General features: G+C 44.4%; 1 protein-coding gene and 1 pseudogene across 1 annotated transcript in view; one reads left to right on the top strand and one right to left on the bottom strand.

Moving 5' to 3' along the window:
- The window catches only part of CDH4 (cadherin 4), a 1,028,403-nt gene that overhangs the window by 50,062 nt on the left and 954,247 nt on the right, over nt 1–24,094 (top strand). The gene's annotated exons all lie outside the window — the stretch shown is intronic.
- LOC134394908 (ankyrin repeat domain-containing protein 9-like) lies at nt 3,746–4,639 on the bottom strand (annotated as a pseudogene).

The raw sequence follows: 24,094 nt of genomic DNA on the forward strand, positions 1-24,094 counted from the left end.
AACTAAAGTCCTATTTACAGTAGGTCCACTGAAAAGAATGGGTCTTCAGTTAGTCATGACTAACTTAAATCCCTTTCATTTTAATGAGTCTACTCTAAATAAGGCTATGGTTGGATTCTACCCCTAGTAACCCCTCAATTACAATCCTGGCAATTTCCCATGCCTGCTGTACTTTATGGCATTTGTACTCCAAAACATCTGGAGGGCACCAGGTTACCTTCCCCTGGAGAAGATCATGCAGGACTAATTCTGTTGTAATGTATTTGGGAGACATCATGGTGGTCTTTGGGACAGAAGGGTACAGTAGAATGTTTGAAGTTAACTAGAGGGTTGCTGAATGCAGCAGCAACACAAGAATTACAAGTTCCAATCTAGATTGATTCTGCATGTTAGTGTTGCAAACTTATACATGCTTGTGTGGCCCACTGAATGCAACACAAGACACTAACACAAGTCTCTGACATGCCTTATCTGTGCTAATGTCGATCAGGACATCAAGGAGCAAGCAGATGCTTTGGATGGGTGAAAGCCCCCATTCCAGAATATATTTGAAATGTATTGGGCAATATGTTTATTATAATTCTTCAGGGGTGGCTGATTCAGTTCTTGCTTGGTTAATTTGCCACTGCATTATCTTCTCTGCACTTTTTGAGTGCTCCTCCACTTCCATTCCTGCATTTGATGCCTCTCCCCTCCAAATCTGGGAGGGGGAGACCATGGTTAAAGAGGCACGGGTCAATAGAAGGATAGTGAGAAGGTGCTGTAGCCCAATAGAAGAGCCTGTCCCGCTGGGTCATAGAACACAAGATACTAACACAAGTCTCTGACATGCCTTATCTGTGCTACAGTCTCATCAAATATTTTGTGTTCGTCTTTGAGGTCTCCTCTCTTTTCTCTCTCACTCTCTCAGAGCATAAGCTAACCCTAAGGCATAACCAAAGAAATGCCCAAGGTCACATAACCAAAGAAATGCCCATGTCACAATTTCAAAGCCCCTCCAGACCTGTGAATAGTTCTTACATTTATTTTACTGAAGCAGGAAGTTAGGTATCTAGCATCCTCTCAAGTTCCATGAAGGATAAGCCTGCCCATGGCTTAAATCCACCTCCCCATTATTAAACCATTGAGTCTTGCCCTACTTTGAAGATTTATTTCTGATTGTTGGCTTTATAAAATCAGTGCTGCCCTCTTTCTTGCCTCCTAATCAATTTAAAAATATGCAATTGTTTCCATTATTCACCACCACTTTTCTATACATGTCGACTTCCTTCAGAAGTGCCTCACAACATATTGCTTGCAGCTCGGAATATCGCCACCGCGTGTTTGCCGTTTGCTTTTGCAGGTGTGCAAAATAATCATAGAATCATAGAATAGCAGAGTTGGAAGGGGCCTACAAGGCCATCGAGTCCAACCCCCTGCTCAATGCAGGAATCCACCAGAAAGCATCCCTGACAGATGGTTGTCCAGCTGCCTCTTGAAGGCCTCTAGTGTGGGAGAGCCCACAACCTCCCTAGGTAACTGATTCCACCGTCGCACTGCTCTAACAGTTAGGAAATTTTTCCTGATGTCCAGCCGGAATCTGGCTTCCTTTAACTTGAGCCCGTTATTCTGTGTCCTGCACTCTGGGAGGATCGAGAAGAGATCCTGGCCCTCCTCTGTGTGACAACCTTTTAAGTATTTGAAGAGTGCTATCATGTCTCCCCTCAATCTTCTCTTCTCTAGGCTAAACATGCCCAGTTCTTTCAGTCTCTCTTCATAGGGCTTTGTTTCTAGACCTCTGATCATCCTGGTTGCCCTCTTCTGAACACGCTCCAGCTTGTCTGCGTCCTTCTTGAATTGTGGAGCCCAGAACTGGACACAGTACTCTAGATGAGGCCTAACCAGGGCCGAATAGAGAGGAACCAGTACCTCACGTGATTTGGAAGCTATACTTCTATTAATGCAGCCCAAAATAGCATTTGCCTTTCTTGCAGCCATATCACACTGTTGGCTCATATTCAGCTTGTGATCTACAACAATTTTATTTTATCACCTTTATTTTCATTTAGTGGGCAGGGAAGAGTGAGATGAGTCAATTATCAAGACGACATGATGAGACACTAGCACAGATAAGGCGTGCCAGAGACTTGTGTTTCGTGTCTTGTGTTCTATCATTGGGGAGAGGCAGAAGGGAGAAGCAGAACAGAAGCTGGGCAAGGAAAAAGAGGTGAGGCTCTGGTGCTGGTATCAACAGTAAAGCTGGCTTTAAAATAGTTATTTCAAAAAAGTTTTTCTTGACAGTGTATCAAAGATGCGCTCGACGTTTCAGATTACTGAGAATCCTTCAGGAGCTAAAATAGATTAAATAAATATACTGTTATAAAAATGTACCTTAAATTGTACAACATAGCGTATATCAAACGACATGGACAAACCCAAAGAATATGGAATATTTTGATAACATTTCTATTGTCTCTTACCACGGCCATTGGCACTCTAGTTTTTGTAACATAGCTTTTACCTGAATTTTGTTCATGTCGATAAATACATATCTACACGCTGCACATTCATTTTTTATGAGAAAAAACTCTATGTGAAGTCACTTTTATAATCCAGTTAGCTTAAGATCAAATAACCTAACTCCGGTTCCAGAGTGAGTCTCAGAACAATGCACTTAAAGCAGTGCTACTCATTATCAATCTTATACAGTGTGCAAGAGAAAAAACCAACCTGTAACCCAAAATGTTTGTCAAGTTTTCTTTTGGTGTTCTCTTTGTATGGGGCAGTGGACTCTCTAGTATAGCAGTCTGCATCACCTGACCCTAATGGTTACTGACTTATAACTGCCCTCAAACCTCAAAACACTGCAGCCTTAGGGATTCTGTAAAAACTTATCTCATCTGAATAATAATAATAATAATAATTTATTTCTTACCCGCCTCTCCGCTTGGATCGGGGCGGGTAACAACAGTGAATATAAAACACATTAACTGATTTAAAACATAGCATACATGATTAAAACATCCTTAAAACAGTTTATAACTGCTCCACTCTAAGGAATCATTCAGTCACTAAGTCACCCCAGTAACTTAAGAGCGTAAGAGAGTCATAGGCCATAGCTAGACCTAAGGTTTATCCCTGGATCACCCAGGGATCAAACCTGTTCATCTAGGTGACACACAGGGGAACCCTAACCGTTTACCCGTGCTTCATTGAATTTGTTTTTTTCTTTGCAATGGCTTTTGCTACACAAATTAATCTGTTTGTTGGATCAGAAGAGACAATAGAAATGTGATGAAGACGTTCCATATACTTAGGGTTTATCCATGTCGTTTGATATACGCTATGTTGTACAATTCAAGGTACATTTTTTATAACAGTATATTTATTTAATCTATTTTAGCTCCTGAAGAAGGATTCTTAGCATCTTTAATACATTGTCAATAAAAACTTTTTTAAAGTAACTACATTAAAGCCAGTTCTATTCAGTGGGCCATACAAGCATGTATACGTTTGCAAAACTAGCATGCAGGATCAGTCTAGATTGGAACTTGTATTTCTTGTGTTGCTGCAATCAGCAACTCTCTAGTTAAAACAAATATACAATTAGCTTTGTGGGAGGCAGCACCAGATTCATGACCACTGGAAGTGTTACAGTTTGTAAGCCTGTTGTATGCAGTAAACTGTTGGAATCCCTATTAAGAATTGGAATTGCTGCCTGAACAGGTTACATTTGAATTGGACATTTAGAAAAGACCAACCAAAATCATGGAAAAACATGTACCACGTTTTTTGCCGAATGCTCTTTGCCCAAGAAAGGAAGGGGTTTTAGTGCCTGAGGTATAGGTAGTTTCTGGATGCTTTGAGGGAAATGGGAGGGTGGAAAAATCCAGAGGATGGTTTGCATAGCTTGTAGGTACAAAGATGCAGGTGTCTTTCCCACCAGGTTGTTGAACTTCTTCTCCCCTAGCAGAACTATCTGGTGCTCCGGATGCTCCTTCAGGACCTTCTGCATCTTGAATCAGGGGTTTGGCATGAACAGCAAGAGGTAATCGAGGCAGAGCTTTTTGGACACCACATTGACTTTGGAGTCCCACATCTGCTCCAGGATAACGTCCAGTGGGGCTAGTCCTTCGCCGTCCTCTATTTGGGGTGAGGCCCCGTTTCCGAGGAGGATGAGGATGGTCTCCAACCTCAGCAGCTCGCAGGCGAGATGCAGAGGGGTCTTCCCGTCTTCTGGGTGACAGCAGCTGGTCCTGTTGATGTATGAGTTCAGGCTGGGCTGCTCGTGTGCCATGCTGATGATCAGCCCCAAGATGTGTCTCCGGTCATTGGTGACAGCCATCGCTAAGTGAGAGGCAGAGGATGGGCAATAGCAGAAATGCTCTCCGGTGACTTTGAGAGCTTCCTCTGGAAAATGAGACAGCAGGTACTGGGCATAAGGCAGGTGATTCTGCGCCACTGCATAGAGCAGGGCTTCTGAAGGCGAATAGGTCCTCTGGCTGGCATTTTCCTCCCAGTAGAAATACTCCGTAGTCCTCATGTCCTCCAGCATCCACACAGGCTTGTGATTTCGAACAGCCTGGTAGAACATGTAGGGTAAGAACTTGCAATGGCTGCTCTGGGCTCTCTATAAACTGGCCTGGTTGCTACTGGCCATGTCTTGAGAACCGAGGAGCAAGTCGCTTTGTGCAAATAAAAAGAAGAAGCCCCCTCCCTTTGGAGAAAGGCAAATGATCAATTTGAATGCAGATTCCGGAGGCTGCTGCAACCTTCAAGCTTGTTAGAGTTATGTTTTGTTTGGTAAAGTTCAGCTACGTAACTTCAGCATGTAATTGGTGTAAGGCAAGTCAATGGCAGCTTCCTCTGGTAAGCAGGAGTCTTAGTGAATTCAGCAGTATGGCCCTGTGCTTACATCCTTTCTGGCAGGAAGTGCAGGAAAGAAGTCTTCTACAGCACCTTCTTTTCTGCCTGATCCCTTGGCACCAGGCTGGTCTTTCCCCTGCTGGGACGTTGTCCTGGGCTGCCAGGGTTGCATCCCCCCAGTATCCCTTGTTCCTCTGGCTGATGACGGGAGGCCAACGTATCCTAATGGATTCCCTCCTGTTGCCCTTGCCTCTGAAATCATGAATAACCTATATGGAGACTTGGGTGCAGCCAAGGTAATTCATTCCTCCTTCAAATGAAATGGGAACAAAGCTTAAATTTGCACAGATAAAGCAAAACTGCCAACTTTTATCTTTCCAACCAGTGCAAGTATCTAATTGCATTGTTTTTTCGCTTGTATTATATCAGAAAGACAGGCCATACATGTGGTTATCTTTCAGTTCCCTTATTGCTTTTGAGCTTTATCAGTGTAGTTTTTTTTTCTTACTTTTTTTTATTAACCACCTCTTTTCTCCCCACTCGTTTTAAATACAAAGCTGGACAATTTTTACAATTAAGTGTTATCAATATAGAACACTCCCCCTCCCCACACCCTTGTGGCTATAATCCCTGGTGTGATAGAGGAATGTAGTTAACGTGGATGGCTTCCATTCCCCAAAAACAAATGGATGGGGAGCTGATCCTTAACAGTTCTCTATGACCTAGTTCCACTCCATCAGCTAGGACTGTGAAACGAAGAGCTTATCTATTTATTTCTGAACATATTGTGCTGTTAATCTAAACCCACTTTCCCCCAGTGGAATTGCTATTCAGAAGGCTTCGGTCTTCTCTTTGGGAAGCTATTTGATTTCTGAAGTTCTTACAAAGACGGAAGGGATTGATATTGTGCTGTTGATGATAAGCTTGGTTTGCATGCAGAGTTACGTATTACTGTTTTCGGAATGGTTGGTTATGCAGAAGCACAGTTCCTTGCCTTCCAGTTGGGGCACCCATTTGTGCCATATATTGGGGGAGAGACTATAACAATGGTGGATGAAGTCCAGGGTGACCCAGCTGCATTCTCATCAACTGTCTGTACTGTCTGGTCTCTTAGGTTAACCTCCCAGGTTAACACTGGCTGGTTGAGAATGGAGACCACATTAAAAACAGTGGTCTCCAAACCCTTTGAGGACTCAGTATTAATATGGCGTCAAATGGATAAGAACAGATCAAAGGACAACAGATGACAGAAAGCTGCCACATCAGAACAATGGGCGAAGGCTCTGTGAATGGAAATCTGGGTAGAGATGGGGGTGGAATTCGTTTTGGTTTGTGTTTAAATATTAACCGACCTAATTCACATTTTCTGAACTAAAACTTCAATTGGTTATTATTATTATTATTATTATTTATTTATTTAGAACCATCAATGTACATGGTGCTGTACAGAGTAAAACAGTAAATAGCAAGGCCCTGCCGCATAGGCTTACATTCTAATAAAATCATAATAAAACAATAAGGAGGGGAAGAGAATGCAAACAGGCACAGGGTAGGGTAAACAGGCACTGGGTAGGGTAATGAAGGGGATTATCCATGAAGGGGATCCATGTACAGCATCCTGTTCATAAAATAATTAAATTGTACACCTATTTATTCTGTTTCAATTCTGTATTCAAAAATCACACACATTTTAAAGAATTCATACAAAATAAATTAACACAAATAAAAAAATATATAAATCTTGTAAAAAGTATCTAGTCTGAAAAAGACAGTTTCGTAGTTACATATTTAAAACTCAAAGTGATATATTAATATTTAAAACTTCTTATGTACTTCATCCACATTCTATGGACTTCCTTGAGTATTTCCTCCTTTCCTTGGTTAAGGATACACCCTTGGGGGCTCCAGCTAGAAACAGATTTATTCTGAGATCCGTTATTCTCGGAGTAGCCCTCGCAGTATATCCTCAGGGCCGCCGCAGTGCCATTCCAGAGAGCCGTGGGGGTCGCATTCCTGTGCCTTTGGGTGAAGCTGTGGATGCAGTTAAGGCTGTTATGCTTTGTTTTCACACTTCTCCGTATCTTGCAATGAAAAAAATCTGCATCTGATCAAAAATATGTACAATGCAATTAAAAAAAAACATGAACATTTGGGGGGAATGGTATAAAAATGCAAAGGTTAGAGAAATAGCATATGAAAAGGCATGGTAGGGAAAGTGCTTTTTTAAAAAAGCACATGTTAGATAGGGTGACCATATGAAAAGGAGGACAGAGCTCCTGTGAGCTTTATCATACCAGCGTTACACTGTGCAATCACTGCGAATTGCATGCAGAGGACTCAGAGGTTTTCCACCTTATAATCTGCTTTGGTTGTGAAGTAGTCCCATGCATCCTGCCTTAATTGTGCAATAAAGCAAAAAGCTTTGCCGTATTTAGCCCCTACTTTTTGAGTGTATCTTCCGAGCCGCCGCTTGGGTGCAGGAGCAGGATTTTAAAGAAATGCTTACATCTGTGTAAGCTTTAAAGATAAAGACACCAAAATTGGCACAGTAATAGATATTAGGGAGAGCTTTAAGCATACCAAATTTGAATTGAATTGGGTCATCTGTTGATTTTTTATGATGTGTTTACATTTCCCCCCTTAAACTCACTTCCTGGTATGCAAAGGATCGCTGTCGCCCGGTAGCAAAAACAACAACAACCGCGAAAGCTTAGCGCTACGGGGATAATCCGAGGGAAGCAGGTACATGGGATGAAGCTTTATATCTTTAACAGTTGTATTGAAAAGGAAATTTAAGCAGGTGTCATTTGTATATATGGGGGAACCTGCTGAAACTTCCTCTTCATCACACCTATTAAAGCTGCAGGTGCCCTGACCTCTTTTAGATCTAGTCACTCTAGTATAGCTCCTGTAGTGATGTGGTGATGAAGAGCGAATTCCACCAGGTCCTCCATATATACAAAGGACACCTGCTGAAATTCCCCTTTCAATACAACTGTTAAAGATACAGGAGCCCGGTCCTCCTTTTCATATGCTCACCCTGACATTAGAGAAAGTTGTGGTGTTTATATGTGCAAACAAACTTCCAGGTGCTCGACAATGCTCATGAAATTGCCTTCAGATTTTCATATGGGCTTCTTAACAAAAGGGGGGGGAAGTGAATTGAGGTGGGAATGAGGTGGAACAAACCTGTGCTTGAAAAAAAAAGTGAACTTTACGGAAAGCAAAATGGAATGGATTTGTCCATCCCTGTTTCTTAGTGACTTGGGTCAGATGTGTTAGCAAAGCATGGTGGCTGAGTGGAGAACGTCCTGTGCCTTGCTTGCAGAACAGCTGCACTTATTGGAGGCTTGTGCTCCAGTTTCAGCAGCTGAAATGCAGCGGCCAGCTATTGCACTGCATCAGAACATCAGTTTTAGAAGGAGGGAAACGAGAAGAGGTGGTGCACGAGTGACGATTTGTCCAGTTCCCCTTTCTCCCTTTTTGCTTAGCTCCACTGCCAAAGGAAGAAAGGGCTCTTCTTAGCATGCTTCTATCCCCTGCTTCCCTGTGAAACTCTGCAGGCCACCGCAACGAGATCTATAATATTTATTCTAAGCGTTTTTATACCACCTTTTAATCATAATCCCTGGGTGGTTTACAAAACAGGAGGTGCAGCTTTTGCCAGAAGTTGTGTGGCTGCACTATGTGATCAGCAGTGCCGACTGGGGAGTGGTCAGTTTTGAGCAATTATACGTGATCCTCCAGAGCTGAGAACTTGCTAGTCATAAATGATTACCTGCCAAGTACGTTGCTATGCGCTCCCCCATAATTGCAATGCTGGCATAAGATGAACTGGCGGTGTGTTGAGCCCCCTGATGTTGCCGTACATATTCAGTTAGTTTTGGTGAGTCGCAAGTTGTGCAGACTTGGTCTACGGAAACACTAGCAATGTTGCTTACTGTTTGAGAAGGGAAGGCCAACTAACAGGTTTTCAAATTCCCAATTACTGTGATACACTATAACTACAACAGCTTCATAAAACAAACAAGTGTCCCCTTAACTTGCAGCCCTCACCAATTAATCAACAAAAGCTTTAGTTAATTAAAATACTGGTTAAAGCTTGCTGCTCTAGGGAGGGAGGGACTCTTGTTGGACCAAGTTTTCTTGCATAGTTTCATCTACTCTGCTTTGCAGAGAACCACGTGTCATGGAAAAGCTTGTAACATGACTTAGTTAGCTATTATTCAAAAGTTGGTTTGCGCCGGAATCGGCAGAAGTTGGCTTTTTAAAGATCTTGGGTTGGGTCCCGATTGGGCATTCCATCAATGGAAGAGCTTCTTTTATTTGCAGAAGGTACTGTGATGCAACTGAGGTTTCCTGTTGGAGGAAGGGAGAAGGTAGCAGGGAGACAAACTTCATGTATCCTCCTTCTACCCCCCCCCCCCCCGTGTCCCCTCTCATGCAGCTCTGCAGGGTCCCCCCAAATCTTTCCTCTCAACCCTCTTCCTCCAGCATGACCAGAGGTCCCCTGTTCTAGAGCCAGCCCCCTGCATTTTCAATGTTGTGATTTGCATCTGAAAATAGTCTCGCAATTCCTCATATCTGTATTTTTCTTTATTAAATATTAAGATCAAATTCTGATAATTTGACTTTTTTTTTAAAAAAAAAACCGTAACGAAGGAACTATAAAATTTGGGTGGGAGTTGAAGCCCTTTCCCCACCCCTCTCTTTTCTTGCTTGTGTGTGGGAGGGGGGCATGGGGGAGCGGTCCTGTGTTTCTAACGTCCTCCTCACCCCCAGTCTCAGAGAGCAGAAACCATTCCTGATATGAGAAACCCTTCACCTCTCCCATATAGAAGCTGTGTGTGGGTGTCACACAATGGTTTGACAGTGTGAGATGTCGAAACGGTAGGTGTGCATGTATGGGACATGAATTTAAGCATGCTGTTGTCATTGCAGGGATCTTACTAGTTAAACAAAATACTGGCCAATGTCGTTCTTGTAAACTAAGTCCTGTTGAATAGGCTTACGAAAAGGTACCAATTGCAAGGAGCTTGATCCCTTTCGGAGCGGTGTTCTGGGTTAGCAATACAATCACCGATTAATTTTCTTTCTGAGAAATGGAATGTGGGAGTCAGCACGGCTCCATTGTAGCAAGCCTGCGCTGTGGATGCTCTCTGCTTTCCGATGGCTGTGGTATCAGCTGCTGCCTTGGCCTCTTGGGTGCAGGGCAAGGTGCTAAGGAGCAGAGAGAAATGGATGAGAGATAATTGCATGGAAATGGGGATAGAATGTAAATGTGTGCAAATATCCTCAAAACATTCACTGCCATGTCCGTGGTTGCCTGGGTGTGTGCTTCTCCGTTGAATGAAAGTAGGGAAGGGGCCCATAATGGGATTACACTCATTATGGTATGTTCAAATTAAATTGGCGAAAATGGATTTGTGACTGAAGTTTTTCTTCTGAACCTTATCTTCCTCCTGACTGTTGCAGCTGACGTGCAGGGACAATGATTGCTTCTGCACTGTAGGTGTATATGGCATTTATCCAGGAACTGGAATAGTTGGGAGGTGAGATTAACCTTAATACTATGAGGTATGGAGGAGACATGGATTTATATTTAGTCACAAGCTCATGAAACTGTACCAAATCTGTATCCCATGAATCTGTACCAATGACACCACACTTGGAGCTAGTGTGTGGTGTCGTTCATGCGGACCAAAGAGACCCAAGATCAAATCTTTACTCACCCATAAAGTTCACCATCAGAGCTTGGCTTGGTCATGCACTCTCATCCTGGCCTACCTTCCCAGTGGTTGTGTGAGTAGAAGAATATTTGTATCATGTTTAGCACAGGCCTGTACAACTTGTTACCCACTAAACCAAATGCCAAGTCATTGGCCAAGTGTGACAGCATACCAAGGGCTGCTACATCCTCAAGGCAACTTGGTAATGCAAGTGCTTGATAACTCTCCTTTTTGCCGCATGTTTGGGACTGTAGTAACACATGGATGGGGTTCAAGTAGTAAGGGTGGTTCATGATTCATGGCTAGAAGCCTTTGTTTAGTTTATTGGGCTGCATCTCTGCAACCCGGCTTTATTGGATCTCAGTGGATGTGTGTCTTGCAGACAGTTTCATAACCTGCATTTCTCAATAAAACATCATAGTTCTATATGTTTTAATCAGTTTTATGTATTTTATGGTATTTGTATCTAATGTTGTTCCCTGCCTTGATCCAGAGGGAGAGGCGGGTAAGAAATAAATTTATTATTATTATTGTGACACAAACAGTAATTTGGCTTACACTAAATTAAAATATATATTTCACAGGACACTGGTTAGAATGTGCACCAGTATTATAAAGCTGAACTAGTGAGGTATTCCTTGTTCTTTGTTTCTTAGAACAACTTTCTTCTGTGGGGAAGTTGGCGTCTTAGCCTGTCCTGTACTGGAGCCTGGGTTCTCTCTTCACTCTAAGATTTTCCATAACAGAAGATGGAATGTTTTAGTTTAGCTATGGCCCTTTAAAACTTTTTTTTTTTTTAAGTGCACCGTGTAGATAATGTATTGGTGGTCTCCTTGAAGATGTCCAGCAAGTAGGAGTTGCTGATACATTCCCTCTGTTATTCCAAGAAGAAAACCTTAATTTTGTTGAGCCAACATCCTTGTGGTGGCATATCTAGTGGACGGGTTGCACCAAACTACTTTGAAAGATCGCTTCCAAATGCTTCTACAGAAGCCAGCTTCTGGTTGAGATAGGAACAGACTTGATTTTCCTTGATTTCTCTCCCTCTGCTTTAGACAAGTTGGGTTGTTGTTGTTTTTTAAATAGACTGTCAGAACGCTTTGCTTTCTTATATTCGATTAAGTCACTCCTTTGAAGCAGTTCAGCATCTAGAGAATAGTTTGTGGCAGTTCTGAAGTTTTTCCTCCCTTGGAGGAGTCCCTTTAATTGTTCTAGCTGTTGGCTAAGGACCAAATACATTTTTCCAACATATTCCATTACCTGTTAAGGTCCATTGATCAAAGGGATAGCAAGACTTAATAAAAGTGCAACAGAAATGCTAGATTGCTTTAGCAACTGCTTCTTCTTCCTTTAGACTGTGTTTGTTACCTGAGTTTACCTGAAATATTGTATTTTCGCAATACAATAAACTTCATGGGGCAATAGAAACAAAAACGTTTTCAAAAGTGTTGAGCGCATCTTCAGAGATTCCCAATCCCCTCAGGCGATCCAGAAGGATACCATGGTCAATGGTATCGAAAGCCGCTGAGAGGTCCAAAAGTTTCCAGCAGGGACACGCTCCCCTTGTCAATACTCAGGCGTAGATCATCCACTAAGGCGACCATAGTGGTCTCAACTTCTTATCCTGCTCTGAAGCTGGTTTGAAATGGGTCTAGATAATCTGCGTCATCCAAAACTGCTTGGAGTTGGTTTGCAACCGGCCTCTCGATCACCTTACCCCAAAATGGTAGATTTGATATTGGTCTATAGTTATTAAAATCCAGGGGATCCAGGGAGGGCTTTTTTAGAAGTGGCCATACCAGCGCCTTTTTTAAGCATGATGGAAAACTCCCCTCCCTGAGAGATGCATTAATAATACGTTGTAATTGTAATCTAATTGCACCTTTTCCCTGGGTGACCAGCTAAGAAGGAAAGGGATCGAGAGGGCAAGTCGTCTTCCTCACTCTTCCAAGCAGCTTGTCCACATCCTCGGTACTCATCAACTGAAACTGATCCAGTGTAATTCTACTCGCGGAGTTGCTGGACACTCCATTGTCAGCCTCTCCTATAATGAGTGCGTCTATGTTGGCTCTTATCTGAGAGATTTTATCTGTGAAGTGATCATTAAAGGCATCACAGCGAACTATCGTAAGCTCTAAAGTTGGGTTCAGGGGGGAAGGTGTCTGCGTTAGACCCCTCACCACCATGAACAGTTCTGCTGGACGCGAATTCTCAGACGCAATGCGTGCAGAGAAGAAAGCTTTCTTCGCTGCACATATTGCCACCCCATAGGAATGAAGATGTTCTCTATGTCATGTCTTGTTAGATATAAGTTGAGTTTTCTGCCATCAGCGCTGCAGTCATCGTCCTTCCTGCTTCAGCTCCCTGAGATCTCCTGTATACCAGGGAGCCCTCTTAGAAGCAGGCCGGAGAGGACATTCGGGGGCGATCGTGTCGATAGCCCTAGTCAGGTCTCGATTCCATCTGTTAACCAGGGCTTCAACAGGATTGTCAATGGTACCAGCCATCAAACCCTCTAAGGCTTTCTGGAATCCAAGCGCCTTTGAGGGCAGACCATCTTAATAGGTCCGCCACCCCTGCAGGGGCGGATAGTAGCTGTGATACTAACCCTGACCAGAGAATGATCTGTTCATGACAACGCAGAGGTATTTATCACCTCCATCCACAGATCTGCCTGTTCAGAACTAAATACAGCATCGAGGGTGTGACCTGAATGTGTGGGTCCAGTGACCAATTGGGATAGGCCCATGTTTGTCATGGATGCCATGAACTCCCGAGTTGCACCTGACAAACTGGCCTCGATTGGGATGTTGAAGTTGCCCAGGACCAAAAGCCTGGGCGACTCCAACACCAACTGAGACCAGTTCCATGAGCTTGGCCAGGGAGTCTGATGGGCAGCAGGGTGGCCGGTACACTAACAGAATCCCTAGTCTATCCTTGGTCTTCAGATTCAGGTACACCCACTCGATGTGATTTAATTCACAGACAGGAAGTCTGGTCAGGTTGGGATTATCCTTGTAGACCACAGCTACTCCCTGCCCCGCCCACTTTCCCTCATCTGCTCACTAACACCTTACCCAGCTGGGAGGGCCTGGGCCCATGTTGGGTCCTCTGTCATCTCCTAGCCAGGTCTCTGTGTAGCATGCCAGGTCGGTCTCCTCATCTAAAAGGAGGTCATAGATGATATTTATTTTGTTTTTAACTGACCTGGCATTACATAGGAGGAAGGAGAGGTTCTGTGGGTGGTCTGGTTCATTCTCCAAGTTCCCCGGGGTGGCAGGGTGACCAGAAGGTACGATGGGTGTTATATATCTATCTCTCCTTCCCCTGTAACGGCAATTCACCCTGCTGTCGCCTAAGGTGTTGGACTGGGAGTCGGGAGATCCGGGTTCTAGTCCCCACTCAGCCATGGAAACCCACTGGGTGACTTTGGGCCAGTCGCAGACTCTCAGCCCAGCCTACCTCACAGGGTTGTTGTTGTGAGGATAACATGGAGAGGAGGAGGATTATGTACACCGCCTTGGGTTCCTTGGAGGAAAAAAGGCGGGATATAAATATAATAAATAAAATAAATATATATCTCCCCCTGCCCTGCACAACACATACTGCTGCTCCCTTGCACATTATGCCCTGCTGGGCTGCAGGCCGCCATGTGTCTCTCAGAGGCATGGTGCTTTGGGCTGTCTCTCTCGCTGTCCTCCTACACCACAAATAGGAGGCTGCTGTTGAGGTGGGCTGCAGGCTGCTGTTGAGTCTCTGAGGGGCGCGATGGACACGGTGCTTTGGGGGCAACTGCTCTTACTCTCCTCCCAGCTCATGCACAGATGTCAGTTTCTCTTGTACGGCTTCCCGCCCATGGCTGAGAGCCTCTGGCTGAGAGGCCTTTTGCTCTCGCCCTCCGGCTTGCGCCTCCAGCACCCATGAGGCTCTTGTACCTGCAGAGAGGGGTGGAGCAGACAGACACACACTCAGGCTCAGCCAATGACAACTGCCTAACAATAAAATAACTGCCCCAGCCCTTGGTCTCATGGGTTAAGTCTCATGGCTTGTATCTTGATGTACATAAGCCTTATATCAAAGTTGAAAATAGTCTTCCCTTCCAAACCCCTGAGATTCACTCCCTTCCCTTGCAAAATATAGTGTTGGGTAAGTGAATATCTGTCTCTTGTGTGCTCTCAGAGGCAGAAACGTTACATTTTCTCTGATGCTTCAGATTCTTTAACGTCGGGCATGAAACACTAGTGAATGTTTTACATTGCCAACAGAGTTCTGACACTGTTTGCACTGCCTTGCATTCGTGTTTGCTTTGGAACATACACCCTGAATGTCTCTCCGTGGCATTAGATTGCCAGTCAACTCCTTTTTTTAATGCCAAGTCTCTGTGTCGGAGTAAGTTCTAGATCTGCAAGGTCATGTACACCTTGGGCACTTTCCCCTCGCCTCCAGTTCACACCAAGGTGCAAACAATAGCAATAAAATTATGACTGTGGCTATAAACACTGCTGTAGATGCTACAATTTCTACTGCTAAAGAATTCTTTTACATTGAGAACCCTATAATGATGGTAGTCATAGAGAAGCTAAGCCTTAGAAGTCATGGGATTTGAGGTTTTACAGCGAAGTAACTGTGTGAGTCTGTTGCAGCAGAAACAGCAGGCAGTCTTACGGCACCTTAAAGACTAACAAATTCATTATGGCATAAGCTTTCATGGACTACAACCCACTTCATCAGATGCATGAAGTGTTACCCTGAGCTCCAGGTTTAGAGAAGCACACACGTGTACGTGTGTGTGTGTGTGTGTGTGTGTGTGTGTGTGTGTGTGTGAAGGAGGAAATTGTAAACAGTGAGATTAGAGGGAATTTCAGTGCAGAAAGTACAGACAGTGAACTACCTCATTTACAACAGCTGCTCACAAAGCACTTGTTGGGCGACAGGCGTCCGTGCATTCGTGAGCTGATTAACACATGTAGTATGATTAAAACAAATACTCTTTTCCCTATTCAAGCCAGGGCGGGAACAGAAAGTGAGACAAGATAAGCCTTTGTTCTCATCCAGGTTCACATGTTATGTTCTTAACCTTATGGAAACGCCCATGTTCCAGAAGCCTGAACTCTATACAGACACATGAAAGCATGAATCAACTAGGCAGCTACAAACCCCTGCCCTGAATGACCTGATTTGGCCAACCATAGAAAACATGTGTTTTGAAATGCAGTTGCTTAGGCACTGTGAATTAACTCCCCTTCCTATACCCCTTTTCCTTTTGCACTATGAGAAGCCCCACTTTAGGTCTGCATTAGGAGCCCTGCGAGGAAGCTTATAACTGAACTGGTTTATTTAGAGCACCGGTTGAGCCTGCATCCAGTAGTCCAGTTTCAACAGATAACACTTGACGTTAAAAGAGGGATGACTTCCACACAGACTTGAGTAAGGAATGTTCCTCCTAACAGTTTTTGAAACTGGAAACATTGAAGAGAACTGGGCTAGATGGAAGGAACTGATGGTTTTTTTTGCAGAAGTAAAGCCAGATAAGTGCTCTGCAGTCTCCGAGGTTGCTCATTTTCTAATATGCATTGGTCCATGAGCAGGGATTACTGCAGAACATGGGTCTCCAGTGGAAAGATTACAGAAGCAGAGAGAGGCTCAGAGAGTTCGCATTATGTGCAGCCTAAGAAGAATCGTTTCTATACAGAGAGAATTCTTCTATGAAAGAGACTAAGGCCCCCTTAAAAAAAGCAAAGAAAAAAAAGCAGGTAACTCAAAGGACTGTGTCTTTGCAGAAAACGTTGATATGCTATAGCATTCTTATTAGATGTAACTCAAAAGCAATACAAGAAGAAATACGAATTGAGATGAACCTATTGAGAAAGTACAGTTCATGAAGGATCCGAAGAAGCACGTACAAATACTTTTATGATCGCAATGTGACCTCAGTTCACGCTCTGAAAATAGAGGCAAGGGTACAACAGGCCTTTGGCTACAGAAAGGGATGTACAGTAAACACACTCAGTATGTTTGCAACAGATATGCATTGCGAGAGAAGAGGAATACTCAGCACTAGGGAAGATATACAGAAAATGCCACGAGGAAACTGCTTGGCAAAGGCCTGCTTTGGAAGTCTAGGCAAGGCAATACAGAGAAGGAATATTAAGTCAACAACTAAAGACACAACACTGAGCCCAGCCACAATATGTAATAAGGGTTTTGGAATGGAGAAAGCATTTTTTATCGTTCAAGTAGGACCCAGGGCAATACAAGTAGAGTTTTAAAATTGCTATGAGAGCACAAGTAAACTGTGTCCCAAAAAGAGAATACAAGAGAAGAGCCCAGGGCATAAAAGTAATATTGCCTGTATCCAAAACTAGGATGTGGGGAAACCCTTTGGCTGATAAGAGAACTGTGTCAAATGCAGTACAAAGAAAGATGCCTAAACCCTAAATGCCTCTGATAGATAAACCATCTAATGCCAATATTGGAACTGAAGGCTCCTTGATCCTCATTTAAAAGAAAAGAAAAAAAGAATCTGAATCACGGAAGAATTGAGAGACTGAAACCATCACCAAACAGAGCACCCAGAGGGAATTTCTCAACTTGATTGAAGTTGTTTGCCAGGTTCTGCATTTAATCTAGTTAATGCGCTGCATGCACCTTGGTGGTTGCTACTAACGATGAAACCCAAAGCTGGAGAATGAACTTTTCTTCAATTGAAAGGGTTGAAAAATCCTCGGAATAGGTCAGCTCAATAGCTGCAGTAGAAGAGCAAACCACTGGTGCTAGACAGATATCTGTAGATTTGAGACTTGAACAGAGCAATAATGTGCAACCATGTGGCTACCCACCCTCAATGGCATCACTCAAAAACTGACGACAGCAAGTGTTTTAAGTGTGTTGGATGCCCTGTTGGAATGTTGGCAGATCAAGCTGGATGAAAAGAGCAGCAAACTCACCACCTTTAATGCATCATTTGGAAGACTGCCTATTGGCATGCCATCTTCACAGGAGAGCTTCCAAAGAAAAGAATCGTGAAATTGTACAGGGTCGGGTGGGTGTCGGAATTGTACTGTTGATAACTCTAGAACGTGGGAGTGCCAAGTCATCAGTACAATGAAACTCTTCAACAGCCTTACAGTCCAGATGTAAGGAGAACAACCTAAAGCTGAATGCCGACAAAATTCAAATTGGAAGAGAGCAAGTGAACTCCTTGGGGCCAGAAAATGCAGTGTTCAAATATAATAACTAAAACGAAAATGCACCAACGTTCCAGAAGTAGTTGGAAGTAATCAACTTGTCAAGATTCATACCAAGATTGACAAACATCACAGGGGGGAGAGAAGACAGAATGGCAGACCTTCTGAAAACAAAAGATGCCATCAGTCCGGAAGCAAAACTAAGATATTGTGAGAAGGTTCAGTGCTGTAAATAGATGCCTCCAAAGCAGCACTGCTAAAAAGGAATGTAAAAAGCAAGCGTTTTAAGGCCATGGGCATCAAATTGGTGAGCCAGTGAGTAGGAGCTGTTTGCCACTGTGGCAGAGTGTTAGAAGTTTCCTTTATATGCCCATCTGGTCACAGTACAAACAAGCCATAAAGCACTAGAAAGCATCCTCCAAACCCACTTGCACTGCCTTGGCACTACCAGGGCTTTAACACAAGTTTGTGAAACTGCAATTGATACACCTCCTGGGTCCAATGCAAACCTGGAGAAGATGCTAAAGAACCTGGCAGAATAAGTGCGCATGATATTGCAACGACATCTACAAGCATTCCAGTGGATCTGTCTCTGCAAGCATATTGCTGGAAAGAGCAAAGAGAGCTGCTGCAATAACTTCTCTGTGAGAAACTATGACTCCTGAGGCAAGCGAAGATGTCTGGATTGACAGAGGCCATTTACTACAGATAAAGTCACTTTTTATCCATAGGACAGAAAAAAGATTGTGATTCCAAAGTAGAGATGCTCTACAAAGCAGGCTTGGAATACACTGGGCTGGTCCAGTCAGAATGCTTAGACCAAAGACTTTTCTGAAACTGACATAACGTAGCAAAGAGAACTGCAGGGAGCCCAGAACAATTGAGAATCCACGCAGGGATGCCTGAGAATTTGCTAGCAATCCACCTGTTTTGAGAATAGTGGCATGCCCCTTAACTGTCTTCTATAATCAAAACATCGAGATGACACAACCACAATACAGGCTTGTTATCTCCTTTGTGCCAAGGCTATATTCTCTCGGAGGTAATATCCGATAATATTCTCCGAGGCAACACTCAGCAGTGGACCTTTTTATATATAGGTACAAGGACAAAGTTTGCAGATGACTCAGGGTTCATGTGTATGACAAGTAGCTTGTGCTACCAGTGGGACAATGGTTCAGCTGAAAAAGTGGTGAACACAACCAAGTGAATGCTAAGGAAGAAAAGGCAGCTGAAGAGATGCAAAACTCATACCTTGGGTTACCAAACTCATACTGTTGGCAGTCGGGGCCTCTCTTGATCAGATATGAGTCAAGCTTTTAATCTGGTGCTTCTACAGCCAAACTGCTTCTACAGTCAAAAGGCACAGGTCAAAAGATGGCGCAGAGCTCAGTAGAAGAAAAGGTGAAAGATGGAAATTGAAACTTGCTGAAATGTCTTGAACGTCATGAAAAAGTTATGATGTGGACCCTTTTATGAGCAAATGGGAATCCTGGTGATAAATGGACTGTGCAACAGCCCGAGCCATTCATAATACAGGCAGCGAATGGACAGTTGTACAGATGTGATGGCAAATACTTAGTACCTGCACATGGAGGTACATACAGCACTGCCAGAAGGTTAGAAGGAACAGCATTAACTTAAGGCCAGCTGAAGGTGGGCATATGCATGCAGATTCCCCGCAAAAGCACTGAAACCTTGGGGCATTCAAGCCACACTGAAGTAGCACAAGCAGCAACCGCAGCTGGAAATAGAAGCTTTACACATTCGAGAGGCGCATGATATCCCAAGCTCCAAAGATGGATGGGCTGTTGCCATTTGCTGCAAGTGTGGGCAGCATGCGCCCCCTTAAAAAAAAAAAAAAAACGAATAGAAATAATAATAAGATGAGGTCTGTTACATTTAGGCACAGAGAATTATGACCCATTTCCAGGCTGTCCCCTTCTCTCCCATTTTCCTTGCACTAGTAGAAACCTGGATGCAGGCCTGGGTGGGTTAGGAACCCTGCCAGGGACCTCTGTACATCTACCACTGAGTCAGTGTAATTTACAACAGTATACCTACCCCTGACTTACAGAATTGGTTACCTGGAGATAGGTGTTCCCTATATGCTAGGAGAATCCTTAAAAAGGCATTCAGGCCGAGGTCCCCAGTAACACGAAAGCACATCACTCACTTTTCTTCATAGCATGAATGCGGTGTCCTGCCAAAACTAGAACAATTCAGTTAAAAACAACAGGGAAACAGACCTAGCAACTCAGGGTTTCTGCGGCTTTTCTGAAAGGACAATAGTGTGCTACTACCTAGCCAGGGATGAAACAGACGTGTGCATGTGAGGGGAGAGGGGATTGGAAGTAGGATGCCTTCAGGCCATGCCGCTTCCATGTCTAAGGCGTGTTCCAGCAGTGGCTGTATGAAGTCAGAAGCTGACCCAGGGCATTATGAGTGATTGTGCTTGCACACTGCAGGCGTGGAGAAGCCGGACAGGGCTGGCTGATGTGCAGGAGCCATGGTCGCTTCTCTCACTATGGGACTCAGGGCTGCCAAGGGAACAGCAACAGCTTTCCAGGGTGGGGGAGAGCTCCCAGGTTTGAAGTCTGAGGCTGCATTTGGCAAGTGCTACAAGACAGACTAGGTTCTTAAAGAATTCTTCAGGGCTGTCTTCTTGAAGACATATATTCAATTTCAAGAACTTGGGGGCGGGGGACTTGAATTGCATGCTTGGAACATGGGGGAAATTCCTGCAAGAAGCCAACTAGGGAAGGATGTAGAGCACATAGGACCAGGTTTGCGGACGAAAGCTTCATTCCTCTGGCTAGAGACAGGCGTCCATACACTTTGAATGCTTCAGTTGAGACGTGCTTTATGTCACTGATCCTGTTATTCCCCACGCATTGGCTTGGTGGGGTCCTTTAGCAATCTGGAGAACTCAATGTTGGAGGAGTGGTTGTGATGGGTGAAGGCTTTAGTTAGAAATAGGTGTCGATGGATATGGAATATTTAAGTTGTTGGGGTCCTTTAGCTCCATGGAAAAGTATGGCTTTGATGAAATGTTATTGGGGGGAGTCTAGGGGATGAGGGTGCCCATGTCCCCAATAACTGCCACAGGTTATGCCTCATCCTAGGGAACATATTTCTTGGTGGGGTCCTTTAGCTGCATGGAGAAGTATGGATTCGATGATTGTGGCAGGAGTCTTGGATTTTGCAGGGGAAGAGAGTGTCATGCCTCACCTCTAAGAAGAGTCTTCTGAGGAGGAAGAGGGAGAGAGGCAGCTCATTGTGGAGGCCTAACCCCATTCTTCGTGAACTACCCCCCACATCTATTCCCTGCCATAGCCCGACAGGCATCCATTCCAGCTGCTGACCAGCTCCTGCAGGAAATACAGCCTGCTCAGGCCCTGCTGCGGGAGCAACTAAATATTGCCAAACAGGCCTATAAGCACTTTGCTGACACCAAGAAACAGCCATGACCTACCCTCAAAGTGTGTAATCAGGTCTGGCTCTCCACATGTCACCTGGCAACCCGTTGACCCAGTCGAAAGCCAGATTCATTGGACCCTACACCATCACATCTCAGATCAACCTGGTGGCCTTTCAGTTGCAACTCCCTCCCTCCCTGCCTTCCTCACTCCGAGTTCACCCAATGTTCCACTGCTCCTTACTGATGCCTGCAGAACCAAACCTCCCAGACCGTGATCCTGTTATTCCACCCCCACCTGTGATCATTGATGGAGAAGAGGAATATGAGGTTGCTGCAGTGCTAGACTCCTGCCATCACCGTGGTCGCCTGCAGTATCTCATTGACAGGGTGGGCTACGGGCCAGAGGAACGATACTGGGAAGATGTCTCCAACATTCATGCCCCCAAATTGGTCCACCGCTTCTATCAGTGGGGAAGCTGGGGCATTCACATCCCAAGAGGAACAATCATGAAGAGGGGAGTAGTGTCACGCCTCACCCCGAAGAAGAGTCTTCTGAGGAGGAAGAGGGAGAGAGCCAGCTCATTGTGCCGCAGCCAGAAGCACAGGGAGGGGTGGAGGCCCAGACCAACAGCGTTTCAGAGGTGTCTCAAGTGCAGGAGGCAGAAGAACAGCCCAGCACATCTGCTTGCATGCCAGAGATGCCTGAGTTGCAGGAGGTGGAGCTAGCCAGTGCAGCAGAGAAGAAGCAAACGGCAAGAACAGCAAAAGAAGAAAACCCAATCACAGCAGGAAAGAGCACTTAAGTACCACACCCAGCCTTAAAGAGCCAGCTGTGCTAATTATCAGCTGGCTATAAATCAGACCAGGCCCAGGCATAACTCAGGCCAACTGACTCAGATTCCTAGACCCTCGGCAATGTTTCTGATACCGCTTTTCTGGACAATCCTTGACTGGTTTTGATGCTTGGCTCCACTAGCCCTTGACTATGGACTGACCTGACTTTGATTCTACTTTTTGATACATTACTGGAAGTTCACTGAGAGGACCTTGACTGCCTACTCTGCAAACCCTGCTTAGGGCACAGGCCATCTGTAAACAGGACAGAGTGTGCCCATGTCCTCAATAACGGCCACAAGTTATACCTCATCCTAGGGAACGTATTTCTTGGTTGGGTCCTTTAGCTTCATGGAGAAGTAGGGATTGGATGATAAAGTGTGGGCAGAGTCTTGGTCCTTGCAGGGGATGAGGGTGCCCCTGTCCCCAGTAACTGCTACAGTTTATGACTAATATATATGGGGTGCCAGAACGCATACAACTACTCGAACCATTAGTGGAGAAGGATGATTAACAAGAAACCCATTTATTATTATACAAAAATTACAAAAAAGTTGATGTATCCCATAGTTATTAGACAATAGTGGTGTTGGGTACTATAATACAATAAACCAATAATTAGAATGCTATTCCTACTATAAGACAATGCAAGTCTATAATATAGCCTAACAAAGAGACACTAACACACTTTAGTCTATTAAACACATTTGGCTATACATCAGTACATAAACATATGTTCACAGATATATTATAAATAAGGATTGTTCTTATTATATTTTATTCTTTCCAGCGTTGTAAGTTGTTGACAGGATTTTGCAATAAACTTCCCGTTTTCGCTGCTCAAGCTTCCTCGGAACAAACACCATATCAGGTTAAACCGTCAATTATAGGATATTCATCCTCAAAAAACTTCCTTGAGGGAGAGAAAACCCCTCCAATTGAAGGCGGACTGTCTGTTTATGGTCTGAAGAAAAACGCGGAAAGCAGCTGTGACCTTGCAGGGGAAGAGGTTCCTCTGTCCCCAGTAACTGCCACAGGTTAAGGAATGTATTTCTTGGTTGGGTCCTTTAGCTTCATGGAGAAGTAACTGTAGTATGATAAAGTGTGGGCAGAGTCTTGGTCCTTGCAGGGAATGAGGGTTCCCCGTCCCTAGTAACTGTCACAGGTTATGCCTCATCCTAAGGAACAAATTTCTTGGTTGGATCCTTTAGCTTCAAGGAGAAGTAAGGATTGGATGATAAAGTGTGGGCAGAGTCTTGCTCCTTGCAGGGGATGAGGGCGCCCCTGTCCCCAGTAACTGCCACAGGTTATGCCTCATCCTAAGGAAAGCATTTCTTGGTTGGGTCCTTTAGCTTCATGGCGAAGTATCGGTTGTTTGATAAAGTGTGGGCGGAGTCATAGGCCTTGCAGGGGATGAGGGTTCCCCTGTCCCCAGTAACTGCCACAGGTTATGCTTAATCCAAAGGAAAGCATTTCTTGGTTGGGTCCTTTAGCTTCATGGCGAAGTATCGGTTGTTTGATAAAGTGTGGGCGGAGTCATAGACCTTGCAGGGGATGAGGGTTCCCTGTCCCCAGTAACTGCCACAGGTTATGCCTCATCCTAAGGAAAGCATTTCTTGGTTGGGTCCTTTAGCTTCATGGCGAAGTATCGGTTGTTTGATAAAGTGTGGGCGGAGTCATAGACCTTGCAGGGGATGAGGGTGCCCCTGTCCCCAGTAACTGCCACAGGTTAAGCCTCATCCCAAGGAACTTATTTCTTGGTTGGGTCCTTTAGCTTCATGGCGAAGTATCGGTTGTTTGATAAAGTGTGGGCGGAGTCATAGACCTTGCAGGGGATGAGGGTTCCCTGTCCCCAGTAACTGCCACAGGTTATGCCTCATCCTAAGGAAAGCATTTCTTGGTTGGGTCCTTTAGCTTCATGGCGAAGTATCGGTTGTTTGATAAAGTGTGGGCGGAGTCATAGACCTTGCAGGGGATGAGGGTTCCCCTGTCCCCAGTAACTGCCACAGGTTAAGCCTCATCCCAAGGAACTTATTTCTTGGTTGGGTCCTTTAGCTTCATGGCGAAGTATCGGTTGT

This window comes from Elgaria multicarinata, chromosome 1 (assembly GCF_023053635.1).
Source record: "Elgaria multicarinata webbii isolate HBS135686 ecotype San Diego chromosome 1, rElgMul1.1.pri, whole genome shotgun sequence".
Lineage (NCBI taxonomy): Eukaryota > Metazoa > Chordata > Lepidosauria > Squamata > Anguidae > Elgaria > Elgaria multicarinata.